Consider the following 22,410-nt stretch of genomic DNA (forward strand, 5'->3'; position numbering starts at 1 on the left):
CAACAAATTGCTTTTATATACCGTAGTTGTCCTTACTCAATTTGTTACAACCTTCTCAAATCTCAAATAAGTGCACTTCATTCTATACTTGGCATTTCTGTTTATCTACGTTTTACTTTAATTGCCTTGATTGAAGGTTGTCATTGTGAGTAGTCTTTTGGTACCCATTTCCTTTTGAATAAGTTTTTAATGTGGGAAAATAAGGTTTGGGGCAGTGGAATCCACTTGAATTTACTCCTTAGTGTGCCATTCAGCACTCCCTGGAGAAAAAGCAGTAAGTAATAGATTTTCTTGGCAAGGAAAGTGTCCTTACTTCACAGACTGTTGCTTTGTTGGAGGCTGCTTCCCTTGCTTTGTTTTCTTTACATAATCTTTTGGATTCTCTGTCAAGATAGCGGTCTAAGTCAACTATGGAAAAATGCCCTGTATATAAAGAACAGTGGTTATTCTTGATCGTTTGTCTCTGTACAGTCAAGGCAGCACACAAAAACAAGTGCCTTCGGCTTTAGAATTTATTTACATAATTTACATAGGATGTACAGAGAGCCAAGTCAAGGTTGTTTATATATCTGTTTGGTGTAAGACATGACCTTAACTTGCATCAATACAGCATTTTCTGAAAAGTGCACATAACTTTCTAAAGCTTGTTGGCAGCAGACGTCATCAAGCACGGCGGAATAAAACCTGCTTTTGCTGAAAAACAAGCAGAGGGAAATTCCATATAAATTCCAGATAAAGTGAGACTTAAAGACTTTAGTATGTTTACCTACATCAGATCAGTTGACTCCCCCCCCAAAAAAAATGATTCCTCTTTCATCAAACTTTGCAAACACCGAACATGGATAAGTTATGAACTGCTCCATTTTGCTGGCATGCAGTAAAAAGGTAAAGGGACCCCTGACTGTTAGGTCCAGTCACGGATGAGACTGGGGTTGCGGTGCTCATCTTGCTTTACTAGCCGAGGAAGCCGGCGTACAGTTTCCAGGTCATGTGGCCAGCATGACTAAGCCACTTCTGGCGAACTAGAGCAGCACATGGAAATGCCATTTACCTTCCTGCTGGAGTGGTACCTATTTATCTACTTGCACTTCGTGCTTCCGAACTGCTAGGTTGGCAGGAGCTGGGACCGAGCAACAGGAGCTCACCCCGTTGCGGGGATTCGGACCACCGACCTTCTGATCGGCAAGCCCTAGGCTCTGTGGTTTAACCCACAGTGCCACCCGCATCCCATGCAGTACATACAGTACCCATGTATTATTCCTGTTTGTCAGAATCATGGAAAAGGGCTCAGTGTTTGAGCCTGACCTGCTAAAAACCTGTCAGCACCTTCCTACCAACCTTTCAGAGAACAATTATTATGCAGTCCAACAACAGTGAGATGCAAATGGAAAGACAATGGTTTGAAAGAACCAAAAAGCTGCCAATAGGTAAGGTATAACAAGCATTCCACTTTGTTTGGCAGCTTTTTGACATGGAGAAAATGGCTCCATCACTTTCAAGTGACCAACTCAAGTTCCAGCTTTCAAATGAAGACAGGGAGATAAAATAAGCTACTCAGTGCCCCTACAAATCTGAGCTTCAGACGTTGGATTGGTATGCTCACTGTATTCCATTCATGCTTACAAGGCTCTGTATAATCATGCTGAATATTAGCAACATCCTTGAGCCCTTGTCATTGGTTATTTACAGCGTCTCTGCATTTTTCATTGAGTTCATCCTTAGTGCATTATCCCCTCCCCAACGCTATTCATAGACTTTTTGCTATTAATGCAAATAATACGTTTATGAAGATGAATGCATGTCTTAAGGTTTTCAAATTCAAAACAGTATCACAACATTCAAGGTTATTTTAACTTTTGTATGTTTTTAAGCATCGGTATAATTTTTCTTGTTTATATTGTTTTACCTTTTGTATTAAATGTTATGAAACAAATACACTGTAATAAATATATTACTTAAAAAAAAAAGCCAACCTAAATGTTTGTTAGTTTAACTCTTCATTCCTTGATGCAATCAATTCATTTCCAAACCATTTTAAGATGCTCGCTATGACAAGTACCTATGGCAAAAAAAAGGCCTTACATAATATGGAATGCTTGTCATACCTTGCTTATTGCTGGTTCTCTTTAATTCAACTGATTTTCTTCATAGTTCAGGTTTCAATACTTAGATGACTCAGTCCTGCAGTAATTTGAGTAGAGAAGGGGGCTTGGAGGGAAGGGGAATTGCTGCTTGTAATCTGAACATTTTTAAGCAGTTACAGCCACAATGGTAGAGCTGAATTCATTTCTCTCTCTGTCAGACCCTGAAATTAGTTATCCATGCTTTTATTACCTCAGGATTAGATTTACCACTTGGATTGCTTGAAAAAGTTTTGCATATAATTGAGTATCAAGGAACGTGCTTGCTGCATTCTTGCGGGGAGTGGGGAATAAGCTTCACAATGCCTTGCCTTATTGCTCAGAGAGGTGAAATAGCTACATTTCTTGTCAGACAAGCATGGTATTTAATTAAGAAGTGCTTTCTAAGTCTTGTGAAGCCCATACCTTGGCATCATGCTTGCTTGCTTGCTTGTTAAGCTGGCAAATATCCACTGTGGCAAATACCTTTGGGACAGGTTCGATAAACTCTCAATTCTCAAGCCCTTTGAAAATATATAAATTTGAAATGGGATTTTGAATAGTATTCTGCAGTGTTTTCTTAGCCTAAGGAATTCTGAAGGAAGTGAGGCCAGTGTTGGGCTGCTAGCTACAACTCCACTAGCTCCAGAATGGTACAGTTAGCTTGGCCATATTAAAGATATATATAAAAAATCCCTCCATGTTGGCCAAAATCCCAAGAAACAAGCCACATGGAGGGGAATCACAGAATCAATCGCTAATAATTTGATCCATGGCAGAGAAAACATTTCATTGTCTCAATATGGCATCTAGCACACAATAATTCCTCAACTATGATGCAAGGAAAGTGGGATTTGTGAGAGATCTCACTCCTACAGTAGCCAGCACAGTTTAGTACAGCTGTACGTCAGATCCAGAATGCCTTGTGAGTCGAATGTTTTGGCTCCCGACCGCCGCAAACCCGGAAGTGAGTGTTCTGGTTTGCAAACGTTCTTTGGAACCCAAACGTTTGGTGCCACTTCCGATTGGCTCCAGGAGCTTCCTGCAGCTGATCGGAAGCCGTGCCTTGGTTTCCGTTTGACTTCCGAGCTACCACTGTAAAGGAATATTTACAAACAAACTGTAAACAGAATATTGGCAGGATTATTGCAATAACCTGCAGTTTCATAAGAGTATATATTTAAAGTAGATTAAAAAAAAAGAATGTTGAGAATATGCAGGAAATGTAAAAATAAATAAATTAAGGAACTGCAGAAAGAGGAGTAGGAAGTCGAGTTTTGAAACGTTAGAATGATTGTAAAACGATTGAAATATATATAACAGAAAATCATAAATATTTTTTTAAGAGACATTTTAGTAAAGAGGGCAATGGGACTTGACCCATAAGGTTAAGCTTAGCAATATTGCCCAGCCTAAACTGGCAAGTGACATTTTCTATAGTGATTGCTGCTTTCTTAGAAGCCTGTGCTATTTTTCTAAGAAAAGAGGTGCCGGAACTCACCATGAACACCTCCCTTGTCTTGTAGAATGGCAATGGCTTCCACCTGAGAGGTGCCAGAATTCAGTTCTGGTGAGTTGAGGCTGAAAAAAAGCCCTGCTTAGAGCTCTGAAGGATATTTATATATCTATTGAACATAGCGCACTGCTTCTTCATGCCACAAAGCAGTTGTTCAAAGTGACTTACAGATGTAAGAGCAAACATAGAATCATAGAATCATAGAGTTGGGAGAGACCACAAGGCCATCGAGTCCAACCCCCTGCCAAGCAGGAAACACCATCAGAGCACTCCTAACATATGGTTGTCAAGCCTCTGCTTAAAGACCTCCAAAGAAGGAGACTCCACCACACTCCTTGGCAGCAAATTCCACTGTCGAACAACTCTTACTGTCAGGAAGTTCTTCCTAATGTTTAGGTGGAATCTTCTTTCTTGTAGTTTGGATCCATTGCTCCGTGTCCGCTTCTCTGGAGCAGCAGAAAACAACCTTTCTCCCTCCTCTATGTGACATCCTTTTATATATTTGAACATGGTTATCATATCACCCCTTAACCTCCTCTTCTCCAGGCTAAACATGCCCAGCTCCCTTAGCCGTTCTCATAAGGCATCGTTTCCAGGCCTTTGACAATTTTGGTTGCCCTCCTCTGGACACGTTCCAGTTTGTCAGTGTCCTTCTTGAACTGTGGTGCCCAGAACTGGACACAGTACTCCAGGTGAGGTCTGACCAGAGCAGAATACAGTGGCACTATTACTTCCCTTGATCTAGATGCTATACTCCTATTGATGCAGCCCAGAATTGCATTGGCCTTTTATATCTGCCGCGTCACACTGTTGGCTCACGTCAAGTTTGTGGTCAACCAAGACTCCTGGATCCTTTTCAAACAATCAGAATCCCAATCAATAAAACAGAAGTGATCAAATCAAAAGAAACGGCACATGGAAAACCCAGGCACCATTTCCCTGTTGTTGTTTTAATCAAACTCCTTGAATGCCACTCTTTTGCTTGGCAATGGGAAGTGGGGTGTACAGGCCTCAGCTCTCCTCTGGCCAGCAGGACAGTGGAAACTGAACCCATCATTAGAACCGAGTGAGGAGCCAAGTCAACAATTGGTAGCCAGTCTGGGTGTAGGAACTAGAGTCGCCATGCCACAACAGCTCTCAAGAAGAAGCAGTGGAGAAATGTGGAGAGCAAAGAGGGTACAGTGGAACCTCGGTTCTCGAACGTAATCTGTTCTGGAAGACCGTCCGACTTCCATTAGAAAACTGAGGCGCAAAGAGCTGTTGGCAAATTCAACTGAGAAAATTGAAAAACACACAGCGGAAACCTTTCAACTTCCGAGACACGTTCAAAAATGGAAGCAATTCCGGGTTTTCGACATTTGGGTTCTGAAATGTTCATCAACAGAGATGTTCAAGAATCGAGATTCCACTGTATTTTGCCTTTCTATTTGCTACTTTCCCCAATTCTGTCCTCACGGCTTCTTTCTCCCTCAGTGGGGTGAGGACAAAGCACTCTATTGCCTGCCCTTTGGGGGTGTGGTGACCATGTTTCTCAGATCTGAATAGTTTGGAAAATGCCAGGCCTAGGCTAACGAAGCTCGTTTTCTTTGTCCGTCATTAAATTTCTTTTCAGTCGCGTCACAAGCCGAAATGGTAATTGCGTGAACAAGTTTTAAACATCTTGAACTGATGGGCTCCAAGACTCCCCTTCCTTTAATGTGTTTCGTCTGGTGGACTCTTGATGCTTTAAAAGCAAATTAAGTTTTCTATCCCTGCGAGACATTTGGCATTTCATTTAAACTATGGTGCAACAGCAAAGCATGTCACTTATTTCAAGAACTTCGCAGCCATGGGGTCTTATCGGTGGATTTAAGAAGCGAGCAGTAGGGCTCATGCCAAGCCCTTGGATATAAATTCCAGATGTGAATTCAGCTATAACCCCATTCTTAGAGGATGGCCTAATTTAAATGACAGCATACAAAACAGTACATTGTGTGCTGCTCTCCAAAAAGCTACCAAGCACTCCTCCTCAGTGTTTATGTATTCCAAGATATTGGAGAAGTATTAGAGGAGTCAAGATTTAATGTGCTGTGTAAAGTTTCTCACTCAAAATGAGGACAACTTGACAGATTGTCTGGTGGGGGGGAAGGAAATGGCAGTTAACCAATGTTTGTCCTTCAAAACAACAGACTAGAGACTGAAAGGAATTGGAGGAGGGAGGGTACATTGTTTTGAAGTAGTATGCCAGAAGGAATATTGGCAAATGCATTACTAGGATGGTTTCAGCTGTGCATTTTACTATTATGAAACCCATCTTTTATAGCATCTATTTATGACAATATTTGTTATCTCACCCCTTGACTTCACAACAGTGCTCCCAAGGTGAACAACAATCCCAGTTTAAAAAAGAATAATAAGCTCAATCCCTGATCAACAAAACTGTGGATAAAAAAATAAAACCAGAATACAAGAGCAAGTCAGAAACACCAGCTATAAATACTTTATTGCAATGAGGAACTGCAATACCTAACAGATATAAATAGTGAACATGTTACTGAAGAATGTGTCAGATTTCTCACTCTAAACCTGACTGCCGCTACTAAGAAAGCTCCAGCCCTTTTCTGTCATTCAGTGCATGTGGCTAGCCCTACCTGTTAGATGCCAAGTTGGTCAGTCAGGTCTCCTACTCCCTTGGCAGGAGCATTGCAAGTCAGGCAAATTCATGCGGCTTTGGGGCATACCAGCAGATTGTACAATCCTCCAAGGCAGTATTTAAGTGGCAGAACTGAAACAATTGTTGCAGGTTGCATCTGTGGGTGGAAACATTAAACCTCAACATAGTTGCCATGGAAGTAACCACGGGACAAGGGTGAAATTGGGAGCATTTATCAAGGAGAGAGGGACCAAATCCATCGTCATCTTTTACCTTCTGTATGGTCTTCCTTTGCACTCTGGGAAAGAAGGAACCCTGAATTTATTGCCTTGTCTGTACATCCTAACTATATATACAATTTGTGATTATCCTTTGACCTTCTCCATTTGACACCTCTTTTAAATAAAAAGAAAGCATTGCATATAATGGAAACTAACCACAGTACCCCCCCCCACACACACACACAATTAGTGCTGGAATGCGAAAAGCAAATACCAAAGTGTTTGCCTGGATTGTTTAAAGAGAGAACACAGAGGAGCCCGGTGTGGAATCTGCAGAACAATTCTGCACCGGCTGAAGGTCATAATGGAAGCAACTCAGTCTTCCTTGGAAGAGAATTTAAAGTGCTGTAACTCATAAACCAATTAAGCCCGTGCTTCTTGGATTACATAATTGTATAGCTTTGGTCAGCCTAAGTCAGGCATAGGCAAACTCGGCCCTCCAGATGTTTTTGGTCTACAACTCCCATGATCCCTAGCTAGCAGGACCAGTGGTCAGGGATGATGGGAATTGTAGTCTCAAAACATCTGGAGGGCCGAGTTTGCCTATGCCTGGCCTAAGTCAAGAGCTGGCATAAGGGTATGCTTACCAACTGGCCTGGGGCTGAAAGGCTTGGCCCACAGCATTTTGGTGTGCAGAAATGAGCAGGGGAAGTATTTCATAGAAAAGAGGTAAACATTACCCTTCTCCAGACCCTCCCTTCGCCACGTGTCCATTGGGCAAGGAGAAGGAGGGTTCTGGCTAGTCAAGCCTCCAGCAGCTGCACATTCAGCAGCCATGAGAAAGAGGACCTGCGTGTACACATCTGTCCATGCACCAAGCTGCTGTGTGTGAATTGGAAACCTGGCCAATTAAGTTGGAGCCTTATGTGTGTTCATATATATGGACACAGGCAGCAGCTGGGGCCATGTTTGGCTTGCATGTCACGGTTGGCTATTCTCAGCCCATAAGGCTGCTCTTCAACATCCGGGTAGGTTAAAAAGCTGGCAGCCTTCCCAGGTCCAAGTTAGCTGGTTTGGAGGTCGAGGTTGTAGATATTGTTGCAATAAGCGGACTTTTGACCTGCTAAGGTCAGGTTTGTAAGTACTGGGGCATAATACATTCAATCATTACACTCCTCTGCAAGAACAGGTACATGGCATGTGGGTATTGCTAGATCCTTCGCTGTTGCTTAAGGCTCAGGTAGACTCATAGACACTGAGCTCCTTCCATCAGCTTAGGCTGGTGATCCAGCTGCACCCCCATCTTCTGTTGTCTATACTCCAGTATAGAGAGAGCCAGTGTGCTGTAGTGGTTAAGAACGGTAGACTTGTAATCTGGTGAACCGGGTTCCCTTCCCTGCTCCTCCACATGCAGCTGCTGGGTGACCTTGGGCCAGCCCCACTCACCTCACAGAGTGTTTGTTGTGGGGGAGGAAGGGAAAGGTGAATGTTAGCCGCTTTGAGACTCCTTAGGGTAGTGATAAAACAGGATATCAAATCCAAACTCTCCTCCTCCTCCTCCTCCTCCTCCTCCTCCTCCTCCTTCTTCTTCTTCCAGTAACCTCTAGGTTAGATTACTGCAACACGTCATAAGTAGGGCTGCCTCTGAAGACTGTTCAGAAACTTCAACTGGTGCAGAATTCGTTGGCCAGGTTGCTCAATGGGGCAGGGCAGTTTGAGCATATTACACCGATATTGGCCTGACTGTACTGGCTGCCAATTAGTTTCCGGGCACAATTCAAAGTGCTGGTTTTGACCTAAAAAGCCTTAAAGGCTCATGACTGCAATACTACAAGAACCACCTCTCCCTGTATGAATCAGCCTGGGCCCTGTGAGAATCATCTAATACTCTTCTTCATGTGCCGCCTCCACAAGAGGTCCAGAGGGTGGCTACACAACTACGGGCCTTTTCTGCAGTGCATCCCCATTTGTGAAATGCTCTCCCCAGGAAGGTTTGCCTGCCGCCTTCATTATACATGTTTAGGTGTACAATGACAAAAACATTCCTCTTCAACCTGGCCTTTGGCTGATTTATAAGTCTACATCCTTTTAAATCTGTTTGTGGGAGGTTTATCTTTTTGTTCTTGTTCTTGCTTTTCTTATGTACTTTGTGATTTTGTTCTGTTTTTATGCTGTGCACATCCCTGAGACCTTTGGATGAAGGGCGGGATGCAAATATAATTAAAAAAATAATTATGTAGAAGAGGGAAATGGGGCAGTCAGAGCTTCTGCTGAGGTCCTCCCTTCTCCGTAGTGTACCTGATCTCTCATGGCCAGTATTTTTCAGTGCTTGCAACTCTAATTTAAGAGCATATTTTTCATATAAGCACCAGGAGATGCTTGTTTTTCGTGCTCTGACACCTGGCCTCAGGCTCTCCTTAGGTGCCGACAATCCCAGATTGCTCTAGTGCAGAATCCCCGCTGCTTCCAATTATGCTTCTGATGAACATTCACGCAGCCAGATCTGCTTACACAGAGAGATATTAATTTTGATTTCTTCTTCTTCCAGCTTCAGAACAAAAGCCTAAAGAGTTGAAAGGGAGGGGGTGATACCTGTCCCTGGGCGGCAAGCGGGTTGGTGTACACACGGATACAATATATAAATAAAAGCACACAATCCTGCACACCTAGAATGCTGCAAATGCTGCAGACGGTACAAATTGTGCAAAAGGCAGATTTGCGGCTTCACACATGTCACTGTATATTTTCACAGCTCTCAAAACAGCCGGTGAGAAATGGGGAATTTCTTTGCGAAGTAGCAAAGGAAGGGCTGAATCCTAAATGAATTTATGGCCTGCTTCTGAAAGCATTGGAAACCTTTCCCCATACAGTGGTACCTTGGGTTACATACGCTTCAGGTTACAGACTCCGCTAACCCAGAAATAGTACCTCAGGTTAAGAACTTTGCTTCAGGATGAGAACAGAAATCGTGCTCCGGCAGTGCGGTGGCAGCAGGAGGCCCCATTAGCTAAAGTGGTGCTTCAGGTTAAGAACAGTTTCAGGTTAAGAACGGACCTCCAGGATGAATTAAGTACGTAACCAGAGGTATCACTGTACACGGTTTTGAAAGCGGAAAATGGGGACATTTCTAGCATCAGACACTGTGGAGGAGGCAGACTGGCCAGTTGCAAAGCAGGACTGCACTCCTGCACCTTTCGTGGTCCTGCGGAAGAGTGACTCTCAGGTGGCCTAGCTTGTCACAAGATGTCATGAACTGACAGGACAACGGGGATGAGGAAGAGGATCCCAGTGAGGGCACACCAGGGCAAGCAGGGGATGGAGAAGAAAGTACTTGCAGGGTGATGGTGAGGGAATGGGGGAACCAAGACAGAAGGGCCCCTGTCTGCCCAAACATGTTCTCTGAGGCATAGGGAGCAGTGGGAGGGACACTTTAGGAGGCTGAGGCAGGCAAGGGGCCACAGCCCAGCTCCCTAGCTGGCCAGGGGTGCTTGCTAGCTCTGGGAGGAGGAGTGTGATTCCTCAGCTGGATTAGGTCCAAAACAGGTGAGGGTCACATGCCTCAGCATGCAAGTATACAACACAGCAGAGCTGAGGTGCTGTGTGTGCTCAACTGCCCATGTTGATTGAACCTCAGTTTGGATGCTTCAGGATCTCTGCAGGGCTGTGCCTCGGTTTGGACTTTGGGCTGACCCTGGACATACTGACTTGCCACCAGGTAGGTCAAAGTTTCAGGATACACAAACTACATCTGCTGAAATTCCCATTTTTGCTCAGGTATTAAAGGGACCAGCTTCTATGGTTCCAGAAGTGCTCTTAGGGAGCCCTCAGGGCAACCGTGAAAACATATTAACCCATCAGTGGTTATTATTCTGATGTGTTTGAGTTCCTTTCCTCACCCCTCCTCTACAACATTCACAAGCCAGTGTCTCGTATCCCAGTGGTTAGCAGATACTGGTATACTGAAGCTGTACTGGACCAGTGCATAGGTGAGAGGTGTTTAGGTGTTTCAGCCTGTGGGCCACATTTTCCTCGGGCAACCTCCTGGGAGCCATGTGATGGCAGTGGGTAAAGCCATAGGCAAAAGCAGGTGGAGCAATGGGTGTGGCTCCCTGTCGTCGTCTCGTTGCTGAGCAACAATGTACAGGACTTGATGGAGTGGGAGGCCAGACAAACAGAAGAGTCTCTGAGGTGTAATTGACTCAGCATCCAAAGTCAGGTCCAGTCCTAGGGTCAGGCGAACACCAGTCTGCATGGTCAGGCAGTCCAGGGATCAGGGAATCCAACAATCATGGGGTTTTCCAGTTAGCTTATTCTACAACTTTTAATGTCAAAATGGTAAGACATTATCAAGACTGGAGTATCATGTACGTTTCTTGAAAGGTTTTTGGGATTCCTCCTCCCCTGTAGTTCACATTACAGCATTGTCATTCATACATAGTGCCTTCGCACCAAATCATTGTGACATTAAAAACATGGATGTTCTGGGCTTTTTAGAAACACAAGTAAGCCATTACTGATGGGGATTTTCAAAACAACAACTTAGGAGATGACCACATTTGCTATAGTCAGGGCAGATGACTCACCGATGTGATCGCTCAAGATTATTTTCATCTTGATACATTAAGAAAGGAATATAGAGGGCAAAAATAAGTGGAGCATTACCAGATGTGTTTTTGTGAAGATCTCTCCTTTCCGAAACACACACACACACACTTATTTTCAGTGGGCTGTTGTTGTTTGCACTCCTTTACAAAAGATCATGACACTGTTCACGAGTGGGCAGGAGTCAGAGTACAAAAGAAAGCATGGACAAAGTCACAAATATACCCCACAAAGAGGAGAATGGATCCATGATTCCAGATATGAATGACAAACACACACACTGCCAAATATCCACTACAGCAAATAGCAAGTCTCTTTTTAAAAAACAATTTGTATTAAAGCCTTTTCATAATACAATAAAAGAAAAGAAACTAAATAAAAACAAAAACGGAGGGAGGGAGGGAGGGAGGGAGGGAGGGAGGAAGGAAGGAAGGAAGGAAGGAAGGAAGGAAGGAAGGAAGGAAGGAAGGAAGGAAGGAAAGAAGGGTTCTCTCAAAAGTTACACACAGAAAGGGGTGGACCCTCCCAGCTCTCACCTGGTAGCTGCCAAACTTTCACCCAAGATACTGGCATTGTAGAAGGAGATAAATATGCTGCTGCTAGGTGCAAATCCCATAGAACATTGCAGAAGCTGCAACTGAATAAAATAATGTGCTAACAGAAAAGGAGGATAGGTGGCCAAATGGAAAAGTGGAACTGCAGAAGTCATGCTGAGTTAAGCTGGTGTGTTGGATGGAGTCAATTTGGAACTGACTCCATCCAAATTGGTTCATACCCATCTGGGCCTACCATATTTTCCCATGTATAAGACACCCTCTATTTTAGGGGGACTCCAAATTAAGAAAACACCCCTCAACACTACCCATGTATAAGATGAGCCCCAATTTTAAATCTAATTTTTTGGTTAAAAAACCTAGTCTTATACACGGAAAAATATGGTATATTGACTAAACGTCATCAAGCAATCCCACCTCCCATATGCGAGGAAACCAAGATAAGGGCTTCTGAGTAAATCTCAGGGGTTTCGTATTTGTTTTACTTTACACTGCTAAATTCTGTTTCATGCACAGATTGTTCAACAATGGTTGGTTTGTAAAAAATAATAATAATAATTAAATTGGCAAGACAAGGAAGCACAATGTGACTTTCAAAAATTGTTACTGTTCATATTGACAAGTGCCGTTATTTTATACAGAGTTGCTTAGAACGCAGTGGTTTCTGCGTTTGTGTGTAGCTGCGATACAAAGAGAGCCGTCATATCAGAGAAGAATGCAGCTCCAATACATTCACCTCTGCACCTGCACAAGTCTTCTTTATATAAACTCTCAGTTTCTTTGTCCTGTTGCACCTGAAGAATGTGTGCATGTCAGCATGAAATCTGCTACACAGCACAATGATTCCACTGTATCACTAGATAGATGCTACATCGTATTTATAAAATGGAACAGTTGAGCTGCTTGCAGTGCCCAAAGACATTTTGTTGCCTAAAATGGAGCCCAAATGGTGGCTGTTCCTGGCTAAGACTACTAATGTAAAAACCTTGCTGCACCACTCAGACATCAATTCTTGCTCTCATCTATCTTCCCTGCCCACTTCCACTGGCAGATACCATGGGGTTTTGCCCTACCATTAGGTAGAATGAGTCAGTTGCATCAGGCAGCAGATTTGGGGTGTCCTGAAAGGACAGCAAATTGTTACATATTTGATTTATTACTATATTTAGTAATAAGGCTTTTAGGGTACTTTCCATGTCACATGCCAGAATTATTTGGCCAGTCACGAGTCCTGTGAATATTGACTTGAGGGAAGGGTTTCATTGTCTCTTTGGCCTAAGGCAGAAAAACTCTCAGACTTAGTTCTTCTTGGGATGGTAAGTCTGTGTCTGGGCTGTAGTACTCCAGATCCACTGAGGTCCAGCTTTGAGGGTCTTCTGGCGGTTCCCTCACTGTGAAAAGTGAAGCTACAGGGAACCAGGCAAAGGGCCTTCTCGGCTGTGGAATGCCCTCCTATCCGATGACATGATGATAAATAACCACACAACTTTTAGAAGACATTTGAAGTTTGGGGAAATTTTTGATGGTTGATGTTTGATGATGTTTTTATGTGTGTTGGAAGCCACCCAGAGTTGGTGACCCACTCCTAGCCACCAAGGTCACCTGATCCTCTAGTGACAATGTTGAATTCAGGAGCACCCCAAGCTGCAGACCTGCTCCTTTCAGAGGGATGCACCCCTGTCCAGAACAGACCCTCTCCCCACTTCCCACAGCTGGGGCACAAAACCCACCTGTCTTTTCAAACTTCAGCTTCAGCTTATTGGCCCACAACCAGCCCATCATTGCCTCTAAGCACCAGTTTAACATGTCCCCATGAGCCTCAAAAGGTGGGCATGGCCTGGGCCTCTCTCTGTCTCTGAGGGGACCTGTGTGTAGTTTGGACCTCAAGCTAATAAAGACCCTAATGTGAGGAACAGTGGCATAACATGTCTGTGCCCGGGGCCACACGGGGGGGGGGGGGAGGGAAACATCTGTGTCACCCAGGAGATCGCAGACACAGAGATAAGAAAAGAAGAGTCATTCCATTGTTTGGAGAGGTCACTCTCTGGTTCGGAAGGAGAAGCCATTTTCAATGGAACCCAGTGACAGAAGGGCGCAGCTGTATTGAGGTAGCACCGGGTGTTGAAATTTTGCATCCCCTAACAATTTTGCCCCTGGGGCAACCCCCCCTGTGTTCTCCCTCCCACTATGCCACTGGTGGGGAAACAGGTTTCTACATGCAGGTAAAAGCTGATGCAAAAAGGATCCAGTATCCCGCAATTAAAATGCACACAGAGTGCACTGTACTCTGTGCACTACCTGACTCAGAGCTCACCCATGAGGCCCTGCACTCAGTTTAAGGACACTTCTTTTCATACTCCCCTAATTCGTGACTGCTGCTGTCCATCAATAGTGCCTGCTATAGCAATGGAAAGAGCTCTATAAGCACAGATTCGGTTGACCTCCTGATAGTTTACAAGCTGATCTTTTTAATGCTTGGCATTGCATTCCCAGAACCGTTCTTCAGAGTTTGCTGCTGCTGCTATTGTTAGCCTGTCATTAATGACTGTTATATAAATCATCTGTTCTTCTGAATGACAGCGCAATATGACTCAACCTTTAGATGCTGTTGTGAATTTTCTCTTGACGGCAGCTGCCCAAGAAAAAGCTAAATAAAGATTGGTGGCTTATCTGTGCTCTTGAAGAAATCCATGCATTATTTTATTTTTTTTAACCATAGTTCTGATTAGTTGTTGTTGTTGTTTGAAAAGAGGTTTTTGCATTTAGTCAAGATATCCCTTATCAAACCACTGTTTCAATGTATTTGTTTGCTTTTGGATAAGCTCAGGCGGGAGGAGCCCCCCCCCCCCCCGCTAATAATATTTATAGTATCCTATCTTCAGCAGTTAACTGCAGTGGTGAGAAAATGTATTGTGACAAGAGATGAAGTTGCATGGGCTATTGCCATGAGTCATAAAAAGGTAAAGGTACCCCTGCCCGTACGGGCCAGTAGTGTCCGACTCTAGGGTTGTGCGCCCATCTCACTTAAAAGGCGGGGGCCAGTGCTGTCCAGAGACACTTCCGGGTCATGTGGCCAGCGTGACGAAGCTGCTCTGGCGAGCCGGCACCAGTGCAGCACACGGAAACGCCGTTTACCTTCCTGCTATAAAGCGGTACCTATTTATCTACTTGCACTTAGGGGTGCTTTCGAACTGCTAGGTGGGCAGGAGCTGGGACCGAAAGATGGGAGCTCACCCCGCCGCGGGGATTCGAACCGCCGACCATGCGATCGGCAAGCCCTAGGTGCTGAGGTTTTACCCACAGCGCCACCCGCGTCCCGCCATGAGTCATACTCTTCTGTAAAAGAAGCATAAACCTGCTTTTCCACTGTGTTTGGATATGGCCTGGCTATTGATTAAGGACAACAGGTACTGATAGGCAACTGACTTTTTTTGTGCAATAAAATTGTCATTTTCCAAAATAATAAAACTTTTAATGACAATAACTGGGTACAAGTCTAGTTATATAATACAATCTCCACAGAAAACTTGACATTGAGTTTGTAGTGTCATTTCAAGCATATTCTTAAGACATTAATATACAGAAATTTGAGTAGTTGGTGGGAGAGACATCTTATCTTCTTCCCCGGGGACCAGGTTTCAGCAAAGGTATCTCTCTTCAAAGCACCTTCAAATATGGTTGAACCATACCTCAAGGGGTAGCTCAGGCAGGCAACTGACTTTGACAAGTAACATTTTGTGTGTGCACAAACACACATCTGGCTGAACATTCCCAATAGCTGCATGGGGGCAAATGGATATTTTCCCATCACAGCTGGAAAAACGTGCACCTGTTATATTTCTTCCTAAGATGCAGATGATAAAGGCATAGACTGTGTTCCTGTTGAAGAAAAGGTTGTTTACCCGAATATAGTTGGTTACCCGAATATAGAAGCAAGTCCAATACAACTAAGTGTGAGACGCTGAAACAACAAAGACCACAGCTTAACACACAGTGGCAGCAGACTCTCTGGTAAGGTCCCTCCAGAGTTTTGTGAGAATCATTCTGTGTTTAGTCATGTGTTGTTCCACAACAGAGAGGTGGCAAAGGCATCAAGGTGTGGTGCTTTCTAGAGAACTATTTCCTGAATGATACAACCCAAGGCTTTCCCTTCCAGGCATTTAAGAAAAAAGCTCATGTCCAAAAATGGATTTATGGCATTCTTGTTCAGTCAATAGTTCACAGCCACTGCAGCCTTAGAACATGTAACGCTGAGCTCGAACAATGTGATGATCTTCCTAGACTCTCCATCCCATTTCACATCACAGGTGCCAATTGGTTCAAAGGCCTGGGTTCAAAGCAATACAAGCACTGGGAAACTGTTGCACAGCTAGATTCCCCAAAGGACACCAAGTTCTAATGAACAGACATCTGGTTCTTCTCAAACTGTTCTTCCAAATACTCAGAGACCTGGACAGTAAGGTAAAGCCGCCCAGTCAAGGGATTTTCTTGACTGATGACAGGATGGTTTAAACTAGGCCTGTATTAAGATGATAGTTCTGTGCACGCTTACATAAAGGCTTGCAGCTTAGAAAATAATGTGAGCAAGGGAGGCATGAACAATAGGCAGCCCTGCTTAGAGAAGTTTTTTACTTTTCATGTTTTATCGCTTTATTATTATTATTATTATTCTGTTGGGAGTCGCCTAGAGTGGCGTTATAATAATTATAAATTATTATTACAGTGGTACCTCGGTTTAAGAACAGTCCTGTTTAAGAACGATTCGGTTTACGAACTCCGCAAAACCAGTGTTTCGATTTGCGAACTTTACCTCAATCTAAGAACAGAATCCAAACAGTGGAAGGGCACCGGCAGTGGGAGGCCTCATTAGGGAAAGCGTGCCTCAGTTTAAGAACGGTTTTGGTTTAAGAACGGACTTCCGGAATGGATTAAGTTCATAAACCAAGGTACCAGTGTATTATAAACATTGTATGGATTCCATGGGGACTGTGCTCTTTCATAATACTAGAAGAAATGAAGGTGAGCACTGAGAGAGTCAGATCAAGGAAAAGAAAGAACTTCTACACAGTGTCTAGTTCAGTGTTTCCCAACCTTGTGTCTCCAGCTGTTTTTGAACTACAACTCCCATCATCCCTGACTAGCAAGACCAGTGGCAAGGGATGATGGGAATTGTAGTCCAAAAACAGCTGGAGGCACAAGGTTGGGAAACACTGGTCTAGTTAGACCATGAAATCTGCCACCAGAAGGGGTAATGGTGGCCACCTACCTGGGCAGCTTTGAAAGGTGATTAGACAAATTCATGGCAGACAAGGCTACTAGTCATATTGATTATATTACCCTCCAGTATCACAGGCAGCATGCTATGCCTCTGAATACCAGTTCCTGGGGAACATCCGCTTGGCCACTGTGAGAACAGGATGTTGGACACAATGGGCCACTGAGGGAGATTCAAAAAATAAACAAAAATCTGATTGACCACTGTGGAAACAGAATACAGGACTGGACAGGTCTTCTAGCTGCTCTAAATGGGCTCTTCTTGTTTTCTCCTGATGTTTGATACTGTTTGGAGGTATGGGATTGCCACTGTGGCAGGTAGTCCTTGCCTCACAAATTTCCATTGGAGACCAGTGCTGAATACATAGCAGTCTCATAAGACAGTGCTAGCCAAAGCTTTAAGGCAGGCATAGACCAACTCAGCCCTCCAGCTGTTTTGGGACTACAACTCCCATCATCCCTAGCTAACAGGACCAGTGGCCAGGGATGATGGGAATTGTAGTCCCAAAACATCTGGAGGGCTGAGTTTGTGTATGCCTGATTTAAGGGATATGCATCTACAGTGGTACCTCTGGTTACAAACTTAATTCGTTCCAGAGGTCCGTTCTTAACCTGAAGCACCACTTTAGCTAATGGGGCCTCCCGCTGCTGCCACACCACACCACGCAATTTCTGTTCTCAACCTGAAGTAAAGTTCTTAACCCGAGGTACTATTTCTGGGTTAGCAGAGTCCGTAACCTGAAGCATATGTAACCTGAAGCGTATGTAACCCGAGGTACCACTGTACTTCCCTGTGCCATGAAGTTAAATAAAGTTTAACAAAAAACAACAACACCCAAATATTCCATTAACTTTTACTTATCAATTTTATCATATTAATGACAGTTTAAAGCTACAATAGTCCCCCCATGTCCCACCCTGAGTCTATTAAAATATTTACATTGTAATAACTCAGTGGCTTGTCCCTCCTAACTGGAATGCCCATAAGTGGGTGAAAGTATTTTAGGGTAGGGTGAGACCAAAGTGATGTGACATGTAATTGATGCAAGGACCCTACAAGGTGAAGCCCAGGCCACCATAAATTCCAGGAATGCAGCGGATGTGACTCTCTCAGCATGCATAGAGGGCTGACAGAGTCTGACAACTCCCATCTGTGAACAATAATGTGTAGAATGCAGAGCCCGGCGATGAGAACTGGAATATACCTATTGGACATGAGGGGCTCTAACAATTTATGGTTTCTTATCAGCGACCACGGTCATGATTAGCTGCCACAGGACTTGGAATGAAACTTGGGAATTCTGAAGAGAGAGAAAAATCCACAAAGCCTCTCTTGTTAGAACAGAGTAATGACTTCTGTGCACAGGAGAGAGAAACAGGCAGGAGATAATTTTCTTTTTTTCCCCTGGCAGTTTACCAATCAGTGCTCACACAAAACCATCAAAATGGTATTTAGGTAAACCTACAGATACCTGGGGGGCACAGGTGGTGCTGTGGGTTAAACCACAGAGCCTAGGACTTGCCGATCAGAAGGTCGGCGATTCGAATGCCCGCAACAGGGTGAGCTCCTGTTGCTTGGTCCCTGCTCCTGCCAACCTAGCAGTTTGAAAGCACGTCAAAGTGCAAGTAGATAAATAGGTACCACTCTGGCGGGAAGGTAAACGGCGTTTCTGGTTCACTGCTCTGGTTCGCCAGAAGCGGCTTAGTCATGCTGGCCACATGACCCGGAAGCTGTACGTCGGCTCCCTCGGCCAATAAAGTGAGATGAGCGCCGCAACCCCAGAGTCAGTCACAACTGGACCTAATGGTCAGGGGTCCCTTTACCTTTACTTTACAGAAACCTGGAACCAACGTCCATGGACATAAATGTGCCTCTTCACTAGGAATGGAAGAGAAGGTTATTTTCTAAAGCAAGCTCACACCCACTGGTTATGACAGCTTTGCTGCGAAAATCTTTCCCCCAAATGTTCCAAAGTTCCCTTCAAGCAACGCTTTCCTAGAGATGACAAAAAGAGAGATGAAAAATGGAGGCTTATTTTTATGCTCTTATGCTCAGCACCATAAGAGAAGCCTTGCAAAGAACGTGGATATCTTGTAGCTAGCTTTGTAATAGCACTTGTTTTATTATAAACACAACTAAGAAACATTCTCAGATGGAGGGATCCGCATACATCCCTCTTGGCATCAGTATGTCCATGAAGATTTGTGCGGATGGTAAAATCCTGGCAGGATAGCTCCTGCAAACAAAAAACAAAAACAAAAAAAAACCTAGCTAAGAACAACTTAACATTCACACCCACCCACCCCTGGCTTCACCCTGTCACACATCCCTGTTTCCATCCCACTCAACATATTCTCTTCTGTGTGAAGCACACGCATTACACATGCTGAAGGTCACACCTAACTAATTACTGATTTTATTCTTGGAACCTGAATTTCACTGCCACATTTTGGCTAAGAATATCTGCTGCATTTCCTGAATTTACAAGTACTGTAGTGATTTGCTGAAGTTAATGCTGGCATGACTCAGAATGTTATCTTCTCTAGCTTGGAATGAGAGGTTCTGCTAGTAAGGCTTGTCTGCAATACAAATTGAGCACCATGTCTCCCCCCCTCCAAGTTATTTTCAAGCAGAGGAGCCAACTCCTAGGGGCCGCGGGGTCTTCTGCCCCCACAATAGAATATTTGAGGGAGCTGGGTCCTCTCCCCAAGTTGATGGGCATTACCATTCAAATGTGTGTGCACCACATCATGTGATCGATTGTGTGGGGTGGGGCTTATCTGCCCCCCCATATTTTATTCATGTTGGCACCCCTGTCCTCGGGCTTGGACAATAGCATAACTTTTGGGACATGCACAAATCAGCAAGAAGCCCTGAGACATGTAATTTTCCAGGGGACCTCAGTATCTGTTCCATTTCAGGGTCATGATAGTGTTTCCAAATATCAGAATCAGGCTCAGTAAAACTTTTCCAGTACCGTGATATGTTTTTGCACAGAATTCACAGAGTACATGCAGCCCTACTGATGAATTTCCCATGTGCATGAATGAGATCGTGGGAATCTGCCTTGCAGACATGTCCTATGAACTGCAGTTACTGCGGCCAGTTCCAACGGGGCTTCCTGTCCCCTAGAAACACATAAATTGCAGAACAATCATTAGGTTACTTTAAAAGGAAGGTGGGGAATTATCCCAAATGTTACTGAGTGATTGGGGTCAAATTTGAAGTAACTGGCTGGAAGTGAAAAGTCCTGGCTGTCATAAAGTTTGTCTCCCCATCCTCTGATCCTTACGGTGTATTTGATTCCCTAAAAGCTGTCAAGCATAAAGATTCAGATTACCCATAACCCAGCAACATGCATTAATGAGGGATTAGATAGGGTTTAGTATCCCTTCTTGTTTGCTGATGTTCCTTGACAGGCTTTCTATTCTGCTAATGCTCTTAAAATATTCTCTAGATGCACAAAGGATCTTATTAAAATGATTGCTGATAATACCATTGTAAGGTGGGGGGTTTTTTTAGGTTTTAGTTTTCATGGCAACCTCAGATGAGTTTTGTTTTTTTAACCAGCAATGAGAAAATTCAAAATGAATTTCAGCAGGGACAAATGTAAGGTTCTGAACTTAGGCAGGAAGAACCAGATGCACAACTATAGTATGGGGGACACCTGGCTTACTAGAAATGTACACGAAAAGGATCTAGGAATCTTGGTGGACCACAAACTTAACATGAGTCAACAGTGTGATGCAGTTTAACACTATTCTAGGCTAGAAGTATAGTGTCCAGATTAAGGGAAGTACCACTCTATTCTGCCTTGGTTAGAACACACCTGGAATACTGTGTCCAATTCTGGGCACCACAATTTAAGAAGGGATGTTGACAAGTTGAAACGTGTGCAGAGGAGGTCAACCAAGATGATCAAGGGTCTGGAAATGAAGCCTTACAAAAACCGCTTGAAGGAGCTGGGTATGTTTAGCTTGGAAAAGAGGAAAAGTCAGCCATATCTTAGGAAATGTGAAGAGTATTGATTCCTTTATTGTATTATTCTTTTGAATATTTTATTTTAATTTTTTAAAAACAGAATTTTGATAACTTAACATCATTTTCATATTTTACACTTCTGGAATAACTTGAATCCCTTGGACCCCCCCCCCCCAATTTCCAAATTTTCCCTTATTTCTTTGCATGTAATTACATTTTTCTAATTTATTTTATCACCCCCCTCCTTTTAACTAATATTACATTATACATGTTACAATAACCCTGCTAATATTTTTAAGTATACAGAATGGTCCTTAAGATATTCTATAAACTTTCCCCACAAATTTCTTGTCATCTTAGATCCTCATGGTCGTCTTTGCCATTTTGGCATTGTCCATCACCCTGGCTATCCACTCTTCTTTGGTCTGGACTTTTTCTTCCTTCCACTTCTGGGCAAGTAACATTCTTGCGGCTATTGTCACATACATACAAAATCTTTATACCATGGGGAAAAAAATAACAATAATAAAATCTTTTAAATTCTTTTGGTATTTCATCTCCTATCAATCCTAGTAAAAAGGCTTCTGGTATTTTGATAAAGGTTATCTTAAACATTTGTTTTTAATTCATTGTATATCATTTCCCAGAAGTTTTTTTTACTATTTTACATCTCCACCACATGTGGTAAGGAGTACCATCTTTATCTTTACACCTCCAGCATAAGTTGGAGGTGTTTTTATACATTTTGGCTAATTTTACCAGAGTCAGATACCAACGGTACATCATTTTCATGCAGTTCTCTTTATTGTAAATTGAGCCTTACACTGTCTGCTCAGGAGGAAGTCTTTACAACAACCCTGTGAGGTAGGTGAGGCAGAGAGATTGGCTCAAGGTGACCAATGTTGATCTGTATATGACGTTTAAGTCTGCGGGAAATCAAATGTGGGAGAAGCTTCCTGATGTAGACTAAGATGTCCCTATTTTCACTGGAGAAATGTTGGAGGGTATGCTTGTGGCGTTTGCCCGTTCATTTGAAAAATGTCTGTACAGGGGAGAGAAAGGGTTAATATGTAAACCAATAGGAAAGCCAGAGGCGGAGCCTACCTGTATATAAAAGGGCTTAGCCCGTTGTTGGTAGTTAGTTGGTTGGTTTTAGTGGGTTGGTTGGTTGGTTGGTTGGTTGGTTGGTTGGTTGGTTGGTTGGCTGGTTGGCTGGTTGGTTGGTTGGTTGGTTGGGAAAGGCAGTTGGAAAATCAGTTGGCAGGCAGTTGGAAATAGAGAGACAGTTAGTGCAGTGGGTTCTTAAGTGTGAGGGGAGGTAGAAGAGATAGAGACAGAATAAAATAAGACTAAGAGGGTAAAGAGTAACAATGTTTGGAATGCAGTTAAAATTTGTTTGTGTCTGAAATAAACTACACTCTTCTTTGTTAATTTGAGAACCTGACCGAGACTAAGTGATTTACCGGGGAGGACCTGGTTGGTGGCAGCGGATTAGTGGTGTACAGGTCA

At 43.5% G+C, this 22,410-nt stretch overlaps 1 long non-coding RNA gene across 1 annotated transcript; it reads right to left on the reverse strand.

Moving 5' to 3' along the window:
* Window positions 1–606: 606 nt before the first annotated feature.
* Window positions 607–22,064, reverse strand: LOC309378448. The gene is made up of 3 exons (XR_014172084.1): window positions 22,006–22,064; window positions 2,106–2,208; window positions 607–693 (listed from the first exon to the last, which is right to left on the reverse strand). It is a non-coding gene; the product is annotated as an uncharacterized lncRNA (long non-coding RNA).
* Window positions 22,065–22,410: the final 346 nt, after the last annotated feature.

The sequence above is a fragment of the Podarcis melisellensis genome (genome assembly GCF_964234715.1).
Source record: "Podarcis melisellensis genome assembly, chromosome: 9".
Classification (NCBI taxonomy): Eukaryota; Metazoa; Chordata; class Lepidosauria; order Squamata; family Lacertidae; genus Podarcis; species Podarcis melisellensis.